Source organism: Telmatherina bonti, assembly GCF_933228915.1.
Source record: "Telmatherina bonti genome assembly, chromosome: 5".
NCBI classification, from domain to species: Eukaryota; Metazoa; Chordata; class Actinopteri; order Atheriniformes; family Telmatherinidae; genus Telmatherina; species Telmatherina bonti.
The window spans coordinates 41,457,922-41,470,305 of record NC_136623.1 but is presented as its reverse complement, the minus strand read 5'-3'; the positions used below and the strand labels follow the sequence as shown (position 1 = coordinate 41,470,305).

The window sequence follows — 12,384 nt, the reverse complement described above, 5'->3', positions numbered from 1 at the left end:
CTATCATGTTGCCCTGTCAACTTTTCCTGTCAAGTTGTCCTATCAGGTTGTCCTGTCAGGTTGTCCTGTCATGTTGTCCTATCCAGTTGTCCTATCCGGTTGTCCTATCATGTTGTCCTATCAGGTTGTCCTGTCAGGTTGTCCAATTAGGTTGTCCTGTCAAGTTGTCCTGTCAAGTTGTCCTGTCATGTTGTCCTGTCATGTTGTCCTGTCATGTTGTCCTGTCAGGTTGTCCTGTCAGGTTGTCCTGTCAACTTGTCCTGTCATGTTGTCCTGTCAGGTTGTCCTATCAGGTTGTCCTATCAGGTTGTCCTGTCAAGTTGTCCTCTCATGTTGTCCTGTCAGGTTGTCCTGTCACGTTGTCCTGTCACGTTGTCCTATCAGGTTGTCCTGTCAACTTGTCCTGTCAACTTTTCCTGTCAACTTGTCCTGTCAGGTTGTCCTATCAGGTTGTCTTATCAGGTTGTCCTATCTTGTTGTCCTGTCAAGTTGTCCTCTCGTGTTGTCCTGTCAGGTTGTCCTGTCAGGTTGTCCTGTCACGTTGTCTTATCAGGTTGTCCTGCCATGTTGTCCTGTCAACTTGTCCTGTCAACTTGTCCTGTCAGGTTGTCCTGTCACGTTGTCCTGTCAGGTTGTCCTGTCACGTTGTCCTGTCAAGTTGTCCTCTCGTGTTGTCCTGTCACGTTGTCCTGTCACGTTGTCCTGTCACGTTGTCCTGTCAAGTTGTCCTGTCACGTTGTCCTGTCAAGTTGTCCTGTCAGGTTGTCCTGTCAGGTTGTCCTGTCAGGTTGTCCTGTCACGTTGTCCTCTCGTGTTGTCCTGTCACGTTGTCCTGTCACGTTGTCCTGTCACGTTGTCCTGTCAAGTTGTCCTGTCACGTTGTCCTGTCACGTTGTCCTGTCACGTTGTCCTGTCAAGTTGTCCTGTCATGTTGTCCTGTCAAGTTGTCCTGTCAAGTTTTACTTTCATGTTGTCCTGTCAAGTTTTCCTGTCAGGTTGTCGCATCATGTTGTCCTGTCAGGTTGTCCTGCCAACTTGTCCTGTCAACTTGTCCTGTCCTGTTGTCCTGTCAACTTGTCCTGTCAGGTTGTCCTGTCAGGTTGTCCTGTCACGTTGTCCTGTCAAGTTGTCCTGTCATGTTGTCCTGTCAAGTTGTCCTGTCAAGTTGTCCTGTCACGTTGTCCTGTCACGTTGTCCTGTCACGTTGTCCTGTCAAGTTGTCCTGTCAGGTTGTCCTGTCAAGTTGTCCTGTCAAGTTTTACTTTCATGTTGTCCTGTCAGGTTGTCCTGTCAAGTTTTCCTGTCAGGTTGTCGCATCATGTTGTCCTGTCAGGTTGTCCTATCAGGTTGTCCTGCCAACGTTGTCCTGTCAACTTGTCCTGTCAACTTGTCCTGTCAACTTGTCCTGTCCTGTTGTCCTGTCAACTTGTCCTGTCAGGTTGTCCTGTCAGGTTGTCCTGTCACGTTGTCCTGTCACGTTGTCCTGTCACGTTGTCCTATCAGGTTGTCCTGTCAAGTTGTCCTGTCAGGTTGTCCTGTCAAGTTGTCCTGTCATGTTGTCCTGTCAAGTTGTCTTGTCAAGTTTTACTTTCATATTGTCCTGTCAGGTTGTCCTGTCAAGTTTTCCTGTCAGGTTGTCGCATTATGTTGTCCTGTCAGGTTGTCCTATCAGGTTGTCCTGCCAACGTTGTCCTGTCAACTTGTCCTGTCAACTTGTCCTGTCAGGTTGTCCTGTCAGGTTGTCCTGTCAGGTTGTCCTATCTTGTTGTCCTGTCAAGTTGTCCTGTCAGGTTGTCCTGTCAAGTTGTCCTGTCATGTTGTCCTGTCATGTTGTCCTATCAGGTTGTCCTGTCAGGTTGTCCTGTCATGTTGTCCTGTCAGGTTGTCCTGTCAGGTTGTCCTGTCATGTTGTCCTATCAGGTTGTCCTGTCATGTTTTCCTATCAGGTTGTCCTGTCAGGTTGTCCTGTCATGTTGTCCTGTCATGTTGTCCTGTCAAGTTGTCCTGTCAAGTTGTCCTGTCAAGTTGTCCTGTCAAGCTGTCCTGTCAGGTTGTCCTATCATGTTGTCCTATCATGTTGTCTTGTCAGGTTGTCGCATCAGGTTGTCCTGCCATGTTGTCCTGTCAACTTGTCCTGTCAACTTGTCCTGTCAACTTGTCCTGTCAGGTTGTCCTATCAGGTTGTCCTATCAGGTTGTCCTGTAAGGTTGTCCTGTCATGTTGTCCTATCATGTTGTCCTGTCAGGTTGTCCAATTAGGTTGTCCTATCATGTTGTCCTGTCAGGTTGTCCTGTCAGGTTGTCCTGTCAAGTTGTCCTGTCAAGTTGTCCAATGAGGTTGTCCAATTAGGTTGTCCAATTAGGTTGTCCTGTTCAGGTTGTCCTGTTCAGGTTGTCCTGTCAAGTTGTCCTGTCAGGTTGTCCAATTAGGTTGTCCTGTCAAGTTGTCCTGTCATGTTGTCCTGTCAAGTTGTCCTGTCAGGTTGTCCTGTCAGGTTGTCCAATTAGGTTGTACTGTCAAGTTGTCCTGTCATGTTGTCCTGTCATGTTGTCCTGTCATGTTGTCCTGTCATGTTGTCCTGTCAGTTTGTCCAATTAGGTTGTCCTGTCATGTTGTCCTGTCAACTTTTCCTGTCAAGTTGTCCTATCAGGTTGTCCTGTCAGGTTGTCCTGTCATGTTGTCCTATCCGGTTGTCCTTTCATGTTGTCCTATCAGGTTGTCCTGTCAGGTTGTCCAATTAGGTTGTCCTTTCATGTTGTCCTGTCATGTTGTCCTGTCAGGTTGTCCTGTCAGGTTGTCCTGTCAACTTGTCCTGTCAACTTGTCCTGTCATGTTGTCCTGTCAACTTGTCCTGTCAGGTTGTCCTATCAGGTTGTCCTATCAGGTTGTCCTGTCAAGTTGTCCTCTCATGTTGTCCTGTCAGGTTGTCCTGTCAGGTTGTCCTGTCACGTTGTCCTGTCACGTTGTCCTATCAGGTTGTCCTGTCAACTTGTCCTGTCAACGTGTCCTGTCATGTTGTCCTGTCAACTTGTCCTGCCAACTTTTCCTGTCAACTTGTCCTGTCAGGTTGTCCTATCAGGTTGTCTTATCAGGTTGTCCTATCTTGTTGTCCTGTCAAGTTGTCCTCTCGTGTTGTCCTGTCAGGTTGTCCTGTCAGGTTGTCCTGTCACGTTGTCCTATCAGGTTGTCCTATCTTGTTGTCCTGTCAAGTTGTCCTCTCGTGTTGTCCTGTCAGGTTGTCCTGTCAGGTTGTCCTGTCACGTTGTCCTATCAGGTTGTCCTGTCAAGTTGTCCTGTCAAGTTGTCCTGTCAAGTTGTCCTGTCAAGTTGTCCTGACAGGTTGTCCTGTCAGGTTGTCCTATCAGGTTGTCCTGTCAGGTTGTCCTATCATGTTGTCCTGTCAAGTTGTCCTGTCAAGTTTTACTTTCATGTTGTCCTGTCAGGTTGTCCTGTCAGGTTGTCCTGTCAGGTTGTCCTATCAGGTTGTCCTATGAGGTTGTCTTATCTTGTTGTCCTGTCAAGTTGTCCTGTCAAGTTGTCCTGTCATGTTGTCCTGTCAAGTTGTCTTGTCAAGTTTTACTTTCATGTTGTCCTGTCAGGTTGTCCTGTCAAGTTTTCCTGTCAGGTTGTCGCATTATGTTGTCCTGTCAGGTTGTCCTATCAGGTTGTCCTGCCAACGTTGTCCTGTCAACTTGTCCTGTCAACTTGTCCTGTCAACTTGTCCTGTCAGGTTGTCCTGTCAGGTTGTCCTATCTTGTTGTCCTGTCAAGTTGTCCTGTCAGGTTGTCCTGTCAAGTTGTCCTGTCAAGTTGTCCTGTCATGTTGTCCTGTCATGTTGTCCTATCAGGTTGTCCTGTCAGGTTGTCCTGTCAGGTTGTCCTATCAAGTTGTCCTATCAAGTTGTCCTGTCATGTTGTCCTATCATGTTGTCCTATCATGTTGTCCTGTCAGGTTGTCCTATCAGGTTGTCCTGTCAGGTTGTCCTATCAGGTTGTCCTGTCAGGTTGTCCATTCAGGTTGTCCTGTCATGTTGTCCTGTCATGTTGTCCTGTCAGGTTGTCCTGTCAGGTTGTCCTGTCATGTTGTCCCGTCATGTTGTCCTATCAGGTTGTCCTGTCATGTTTTCCTATCAGGTTGTCCTGTCAGGTTGTCCTGTCATGTTGTCCTGTCAGGTTGTCCTGTCAGGTTGTCCTGCCAAGTTGTCCTGTCAAGCTGTCCTGTCAGGTTGTCCTATCATGTTGTCCTATCATGTTGTCCTGTCAGGTTGTCGCATCAGGTTGTCCTGTCAGGTTGTCCTGCCATGTTGTCCTGTCAACTTGTCCTGTCAACTTGTCCTGTCAGGTTGTCCTATCAGGTTGTCCTATCAGGTTGTCCTGTAAGGTTGTCCTGTCATGTTGTCCTATCATGTTGTCCTGTCAGGTTGTCCAATTAGGTTGTCCTATCATGTTGTCCTGTCAGGTTGTCCTGTCAGGTTGTCCTGTCAAGTTGTCCTGTCAAGTTGTCCAATGAGGTTGTCCTGTCAGGTTGTCCAATTAGGTTGTCCTGTCAGGTTGTCCAATTAGGTTGTCCTGTTCAGGTTGTCCTGTCAAGTTGTCCTGTCAGGTTGTCCAATTAGGTTGTCCTGTCAAGTTGTCCTGTCATGTTGTCCTGTCAAGTTGTCCTGTCAGGTTGTCCTGTCAGGTTGTCCAATTAGGTTGTCCTGTCAAGTTGTCCTGTCATGTTGTCCTGTCATGTTGTCCTGTCATGTTGTCCTATCATGTTGTCCTATCATGTTGTCCTGTCAGTTTGTCCAATTAGGTTGTCCTGTCATGTTGTCCTGTCAACTTTTCCTGTCAAGTTGTCCTATCAGGTTGTCCTGTCAGGTTGTCCTGTCATGTTGTCCTATCCGGTTGTCCTTTCATGTTGTCCTATCAGGTTGTCCTGTCAGGTTGTCCAATTAGGTTGTCCTTTCATGTTGTCCTGTCATGTTGTCCTGTCAGGTTGTCCTGTCAGGTTGTCCTGTCAACTTGTCCTGTCAACTTGTCCTGTCATGTTGTCCTGTCAACTTGTCCTGTCAGGTTGTCCTATCAGGTTGTCCTATCAGGTTGTCCTGTCAAGTTGTCCTCTCATGTTGTCCTGTCAGGTTGTCCTGTCAGGTTGTCCTGTCACGTTGTCCTGTCACGTTGTCCTATCAGGTTGTCCTGTCAACTTGTCCTGTCAACGTGTCCTGTCATGTTGTCCTGTCAACTTGTCCTGTCAACTTTTCCTGTCAACTTGTCCTGTCAGGTTGTCCTATCAGGTTGTCTTATCAGGTTGTCCTATCTTGTTGTCCTGTCAAGTTGTCCTCTCGTGTTGTCCTGTCAGGTTGTCCTGTCAGGTTGTCCTGTCACGTTGTCCTATCAGGTTGTCTTATCAGGTTGTCCTATCTTGTTGTCCTGTCAAGTTGTCCTCTCGTGTTGTCCTGTCAGGTTGTCCTGTCAGGTTGTCCTGTCACGTTGTCCTATCAGGTTGTCCTGTCAAGTTGTCCTGTCAAGTTGTCCTGTCAAGTTGTCCTGACAGGTTGTCCTGTCAGGTTGTCCTATCAGGTTGTCCTGTCAGGTTGTCCTATCATGTTGTCCTGTCAAGTTGTCCTGTCAAGTTTTACTTTCATGTTGTCCTGTCAGGTTGTCCTGTCAGGTTGTCCTGTCAGGTTGTCCTATCAGGTTGTCCTATGAGGTTGTCTTATCTTGTTGTCCTGTCAAGTTGTCCTCTCGTGTTGTCCTGTCAGGTTGTCCTGTCAAGTTGTCCTGTCACGTTGTCCTGTCACGTTGTCCTATCAGGTTGTCCTGTCAAGTTGTCCTGTCAGGTTGTCCTGTCAAGTTGTCCTGTCATGTTGTCCTGTCAAGTTGTCCTGTCAAGTTTTACTTTCATGTTGTCCTGTCAGGTTGTCCTGTCAAGTTTTCCTGTCAGGTTGTCCCATCATGTTGTCCTGTCAGGTTGTCCTATCAGGTTGTCCTGCCAACGTTGTCCTGTCAACTTGTCCTGTCAACTTGTCCTGTCAACTTGTCCTGTCCTGTTGTCCTGTCAACTTGTCCTGTCAGGTTGTCCTGTCAGGTTGTCCTGTCACGTTGTCCTGTCACGTTGTCCTGTCACGTTGTCCTGTCACGTTGTCCTGTCAAGTTGTCCTGTCAAGTTGTCCTGTCATGTTGTCCTGTCATGTTGTCCTGTCAAGTTTTACTTTCATGTTGTCCTGTCAGGTTGTCCTGTCAAGTTTTCCTGTCAGGTTGTCACATTATGTTGTCCTGTCAGGTTGTCCTATCAGGTTGTCCTGCCAACGTTGTCCTGTCAACTTGTCCTGTCAACTTGTCCTGTCAACTTGTCCTGTCCTGTTGTCCTGTCAACTTGTCCTGTAAACTTGTCCTATCTTGTTGTCCTGTCAAGTTGTCCTGTCAGGTTGTCCTGTCAAGTTGTCCTGTCATGTTGTCCTGTCAGGTTGTCCTGTCATGTTGTCCTGTCAGGTTGTCCTGTCAGGTTGTCCTGTCAGGTTGTCCTATCAAGTTGTCCTGTCAAGTTGTCCTGTCATGTTGTCCTGTCATGTTGTCCTATCATGTTGTCCTGTCAGGTTGTCCTATCAGGTTGTCCTGTCAGGTTGTCCTGTCAGGTTGTCCTATCATGTTGTCCTGTCAGGTTGTCCTGTCATGTTGTCCTATCATGTTGTCCTGTCAGGTTGTCGCATCAGGTTGTCCTGTCAGGTTGTCCTGCCATGTTGTCCTGTCAACTTGTCCTGTCAACTTGTCCTGTCAGGTTGTCCTATCAGGTTGTCCTGTAAGGTTGTCCTGTCATGTTGTCCTATCATGTTGTCCTGTCAGGTTGTCCAATTAGGTTGTCCTATCATGTTGTCCTGTCAGGTTGTCCTGTCAGGTTGTCCTGTCAAGTTGTCCTGTCAAGTTGTCCAATGAGGTTGTCCTGTCAGGTTGTCCAATTAGGTTGTCCTGTCAGGTTGTCCAATTAGGTTGTCCTGTTCAGGTTGTCCTGTTCAGGTTGTCCTGTCAAGTTGTCCTGTCAGGTTGTCCAATTAGGTTGTCCTGTCAAGTTGTCCTGTCATGTTGTCCTGTCAAGTTGTCCTGTCAGGTTGTCCTGTCAGGTTGTCCAATTAGGTTGTCCTGTCAAGTTGTCCTGTCATGTTGTCCTGTCATGTTGTCCTATCATGTTGTCCTGTCATGTTGTCCTGTCAGTTTGTCCAATTAGGTTGTCCTGTCATGTTGTCCTGTCAACTTTTCCTGTCAAGTTGTCCTATCAGGTTGTCCTGTCAGGTTGTCCTGTCATGTTGTCCTATCCGGTTGTCCTTTCATGTTGTCCTATCAGGTTGTCCTGTCAGGTTGTCCAATTAGGTTGTCCTTTCATGTTGTCCTGTCATGTTGTCCTGTCAGGTTGTCCTGTCAGGTTGTCCTGTCAACTTGTCCTGTCAACTTGTCCTGTCATGTTGTCCTGTCAACTTGTCCTGTCAACGTGTCCTGTCATGTTGTCCTGTCAACTTGTCCTGTCAACTTTTCCTGTCAACTTGTCTTATCAGGTTGTCCTATCTTGTTGTCCTGTCAAGTTGTCCTCTCGTGTTGTCCTGTCAGGTTGTCCTGTCAGGTTGTCCTGTCACGTTGTCCTATCAGGTTGTCTTATCAGGTTGTCCTATCTTGTTGTCCTGTCAAGTTGTCCTCTCGTGTTGTCCTGTCAGGTTGTCCTGTCAGGTTGTCCTGTCACGTTGTCCTATCAAGTTGTCCTGTCAAGTTGTCCTGTCAAGTTGTCCTGTCAAGTTGTCCTGACAGGTTGTCCTATCAGGTTGTCCTATCAGGTTGTCCTGTCAGGTTGTCCTATCATGTTGTCCTGTCAAGTTGTCCTGTCAAGTTTTACTTTCATGTTGTCCTGTCAGGTTGTCCTGTCAGGTTGTCCTGTCAGGTTGTCCTATCAGGTTGTCCTATGAGGTTGTCTTATCTTGTTGTCCTGTCAAGTTGTCCTCTCGTGTTGTCCTGTCAGGTTGTCCTGTCAAGTTGTCCTGTCACGTTGTCCTGTCACGTTGTCCTGTCACGTTGTCCTATCAGGTTGTCCTGTCAAGTTGTCCTGTCAGGTTGTCCTGTCAAGTTGTCCTGTCATGTTGTCCTGTCATGTTGTCCTGTCAAGTTTTACTTTCATGTTGTCCTGTCAACTTGTCCTGTCAAGTTTTCCTGTCAGGTTGTCCCATCATGTTGTCCTGTCAGGTTGTCCTATCAGGTTGTCCTGCCAACGTTGTCCTGTCAACTTGTCCTGTCAACTTGTCCTGTCAACTTGTCCTGTCCTGTTGTCCTGTCAACTTGTCCTGTCAACTTGTCCTGTCAGGTTGTCCTGTCAGGTTGTCCTGTCACGTTGTCCTGTCACGTTGTCCTATCAGGTTGTCCTGTCAAGTTGTCCTGTCAAGTTGTCCTGTCATGTTGTCCTGTCAAGTTTTACTTTCATGTTGTCCTGTCAGGTTGTCCTGTCAAGTTTTCCTGTCAGGTTGTCGCATTATGTTGTCCTGTCAGGTTGTCCTATCAGGTTGTCCTGCCAACGTTGTCCTGTCAACTTGTCCTGTCAACTTGTCCTGTCAACTTGTCCTGTCCTGTTGTCCTGTCAACTTGTCCTGTCAACTTGTCCTATCTTGTTGTCCTGTCAAGTTGTCCTGTCAGGTTGTCCTGTCAAGTTGTCCTGTCATGTTGTCCTGTCATGTTGTCCTGTCATGTTGTCCTGTCAGGTTGTCCTGTCAGGTTGTCCTGTCAGGTTGTCCTATCAAGTTGTCCTGTCAAGTTGTCCTGTCATGTTGTCCTGTCATGTTGTCCTATCATGTTGTCCTGTCAGGTTGTCCTATCAGGTTGTCCTGTCAGGTTGTCCTGTCAGGTTGTCCTATCATGTTGTCCTGTCAGGTTGTCCTGTCATGTTGTCCTGTCATGTTGTCCTATCAGGTTGTCCTGTCAGGTTGTCCTGTCATGTTGTCCTGTCAGGTTGTCCTGTCATGTTGTCCTGTCACGTTGTCCTGTCACGTTGTCCTGTCACGTTGTCCTGTCAAGTTGTCCTGTCAAGCTGTCCTGTCAGGTTGTCCTATCATGTTGTCCTATCATGTTGTCCTGTCAGGTTGTCGCATCAGGTTGTCCTGTCAGGTTGTCCTGCCATGTTGTCCTGTCAACTTGTCCTGTCAACTTGTCCTGTCAGGTTGTCCTATCAGGTTGTCCTGTAAGGTTGTCCTGTCATGTTGTCCTATCATGTTGTCCTGTCAGGTTGTCCAATTAGGTTGTCCTATCATGTTGTCCTGTCAGGTTGTCCTGTCAGGTTGTCCTGTCAGGTTGTCCTGTCAAGATGTCCTGTCAGGTTGTCCTGTCAGGTTGTCCTGTCAGGTTGTCCTGTCAAGTTGTCCAATGAGGTTGTCCTGTCAGGTTGTCCAATTAGGTTGTCCTGTCAGGTTGTCCAATTAGGTTGTCCTGTTCAGGTTGTCCTGTCAAGTTGTCCTGTCAGGTTGTCCAATTAGGTTGTCCTGTCAAGTTGTCCTGTCATGTTGTCCTGTCAAGTTGTCCTGTCAGTTTGTCCTGTCAGGTTGTCCTGTCAGGTTGTCCAATTAGGTTGTCCTGTCAAGTTGTCCTGTCATGTTGTCCTGTCATGTTGTCCTATCATGTTGTCCTATCATGTTGTCCTGTCAGTTTGTCCAATTAGGTTGTCCTGTCATGTTGTCCTGTCAACTTTTCCTGTCAAGTTGTCCTATCAGGTTGTCCTGTCAGGTTGTCCTGTCATGTTGTCCTATCCAGTTGTCCTATCCGGTTGTCCTATCATGTTGTCCTATCAGGTTGTCCAATTAGGTTGTCCTGTCAAGTTGTCCTGTCAAGTTGTCCTGTCATGTTGTCCTGTCAGGTTGTCCTGTCAGGTTGTCCTGTCAGGTTGTCCTGTCAACTTGTCCTGTCAACTTGTCCTGTCATGTTGTCCTGTCAACTTGTCCTGTCAGGTTGTCCTATCAGGTTGTCCTATCAGGTTGTCCTATCAGGTTGTCCTATCAGGTTGTCCTGTCATGTTGTCCTGTCAGGTTGTCCTGTCAGGTTGTCCTGTCACGTTGTCCTGTCACGTTGTCCTATCAGGTTGTCCTGTCAACTTGTCCTGTCAACTTTTCCTGTCAACTTGTCCTGTCAGGTTGTCCTATCAGGTTGTCTTATCAGGTTGTCCTATCTTGTTGTCCTGTCAAGTTGTCCTCTCGTGTTGTCCTGTCAGGTTGTCCTGTCAGGTTGTCCTATCAGGTTGTCTTATCAGGTTGTCCTATCTTGTTGTCCTGTCAAGTTGTCCTCTCGTGTTGTCCTGTCAGGTTGTCCTGTCACGTTGTCCTATCAGGTTGTCCTGTCAAGTTGTCCTGTCAGGTTGTCCTGTCAAGTTGTCCTGTCATGTTGTCCTGTCAGGTTGTCCTGACAGGTTGTCCTGTCAGGTTGTCCTATCATGTTGTCCTGTCAAGTTGTCCTGTCAAGTTGTCCTGTCAGGTTGTCCTGTCAGGTTGTCCAATTAGGTTGTCCTGTCAAGTTGTCCTGTCATGTTGTCCTGTCAAGTTGTCCTGTCAGGTTGTCCTGTCAGGTTGTCCAATTAGGTTGTCCTGTCAAGTTGTCCTGTCATGTTGTCCTGTCATGTTGTCCTGTCATGTTGTCCTATCATGTTGTCCTATCATGTTGTCCTGTCAGTTTGTCCAATTAGGTTGTCCTGTCATGTTGTCCTGTCAACTTTTCCTGTCAAGTTGTCCTATCAGGTTGTCCTGTCATGTTGTCCTATCCGGTTGTCCTTTCATGTTGTCCTATCAGGTTGTCCAATTAGGTTGTCCTTTCATGTTGTCCTGTCATGTTGTCCCGTCAGGTTGTCCTGTCAGGTTGTCCTGTCAACTTGTCCTGTCAACTTGTCCTGTCATGTTGTCCTGTCAGGTTGTCCTGTCAGGTTGTCCTATCAGGTTGTCCTATCAGGTTGTCCTGTCAAGTTGTCCTCTCATGTTGTCCTGTCAGGTTGTCCTGTCAGGTTGTCCTGTCACGTTGTCCTGTCACGTTGTCCTATCAGGTTGTCCTGTCAACTTGTCCTGTCAACGTGTCCTGTCATGTTGTCCTGTCAACTTGTCCTGTCAACTTTTCCTGTCAACTTGTCTTATCAGGTTGTCCTATCTTGTTGTCCTGTCAAGTTGTCCTCTCGTGTTGTCCTGTCAGGTTGTCCTGTCAGGTTGTCCTGTCACGTTGTCCTATCAGGTTGTCTTATCAGGTTGTCCTATCTTGTTGTCCTGTCAAGTTGTCCTCTCGTGTTGTCCTGTCAGGTTGTCCTGTCAGGTTGTCCTGTCACGTTGTCCTATCAGGTTGTCCTGTCAAGTTGTCCTGTCAAGTTGTCCTGTCAAGTTGTCCTGACAGGTTGTCCTATCAGGTTGTCCTGTCAGGTTGTCCTGTCAGGTTGTCCTATCATGTTGTCCTGTCAAGTTGTCCTGTCAAGTTTTACTTTCATGTTGTCCTGTCAGGTTGTCCTGTCAGGTTGTCCTGTCAGGTTGTCCTATCAGGTTGTCCTATGAGGTTGTCTTATCTTGTTGTCCTGTCAAGTTGTCCTCTCGTGTTGTCCTGTCAGGTTGTCCTGTCAAGTTGTCCTGTCACGTTGTCCTGTCACGTTGTCCTATCAGGTTGTCCTGTCAAGTTGTCCTGTCAGGTTGTCCTGTCAAGTTGTCCTGTCATGTTGTCCTGTCAAGTTGTCCTGTCAAGTTTTACTTTCATGTTGTCCTGTCAACTTGTCCTGTCAAGTTTTCCTGTCAGGTTGTCCCATCATGTTGTCCTGTCAGGTTGTCCTATCAGGTTGTCCTGCCAACGTTGTCCTGTCAACTTGTCCTGTCAACTTGTCCTGTCAACTTGTCCTGTCCTGTTGTCCTGTCAACTTGTCCTGTCAGGTTGTCCTGTCAGGTTGTCCTGTCACGTTGTCCTGTCACGTTGTCCTGTCACGTTGTCCTATCAGGTTGTCCTGTCAAGTTGTCCTGTCAAGTTGTCCTGTCATGTTGTCCTGTCAAGTTTTACTTTCATGTTGTCCTGTCAGGTTGTCCTGTCAAGTTTTCCTGTCAGGTTGTCGCATTATGTTGTCCTGTCAGGTTGTCCTATCAGGTTGTCCTGCCAACGTTGTCCTGTCAACTTGTCCTGTCAACTTGTCCTGTCAACTTGTCCTGTCCTGTTGTCCTGTCAACTTGTCCTGTCAACTTGTCCTATCTTGTTGTCCTGTCAAGTTGTCCTGTCAGGTTGTCCTGTCAAGTTGTCCTGTCATGTTGTCCTGTCAGGTTGTCCTGTCATGTTGTCCTGTCAGGTTGTCCTGTCAGGTTGTCCTGTCAGGTTGTCCTGTCAGGTTGTCCTATCAAGTTGTCCTGTCAAGTTGTCCTGTCATGTTGTCCTGTCA

The 12,384-nt window shown here is 47.5% G+C and overlaps 1 protein-coding gene across 2 annotated transcripts in view; it reads right to left on the bottom strand.

Annotated features, from left to right (window-relative positions):
• Positions 1-12,384, bottom strand: part of tgfb2 (transforming growth factor, beta 2) — a 236,474-nt gene that overhangs the window by 205,521 nt on the left and 18,569 nt on the right. The window lies entirely within an intron of this gene.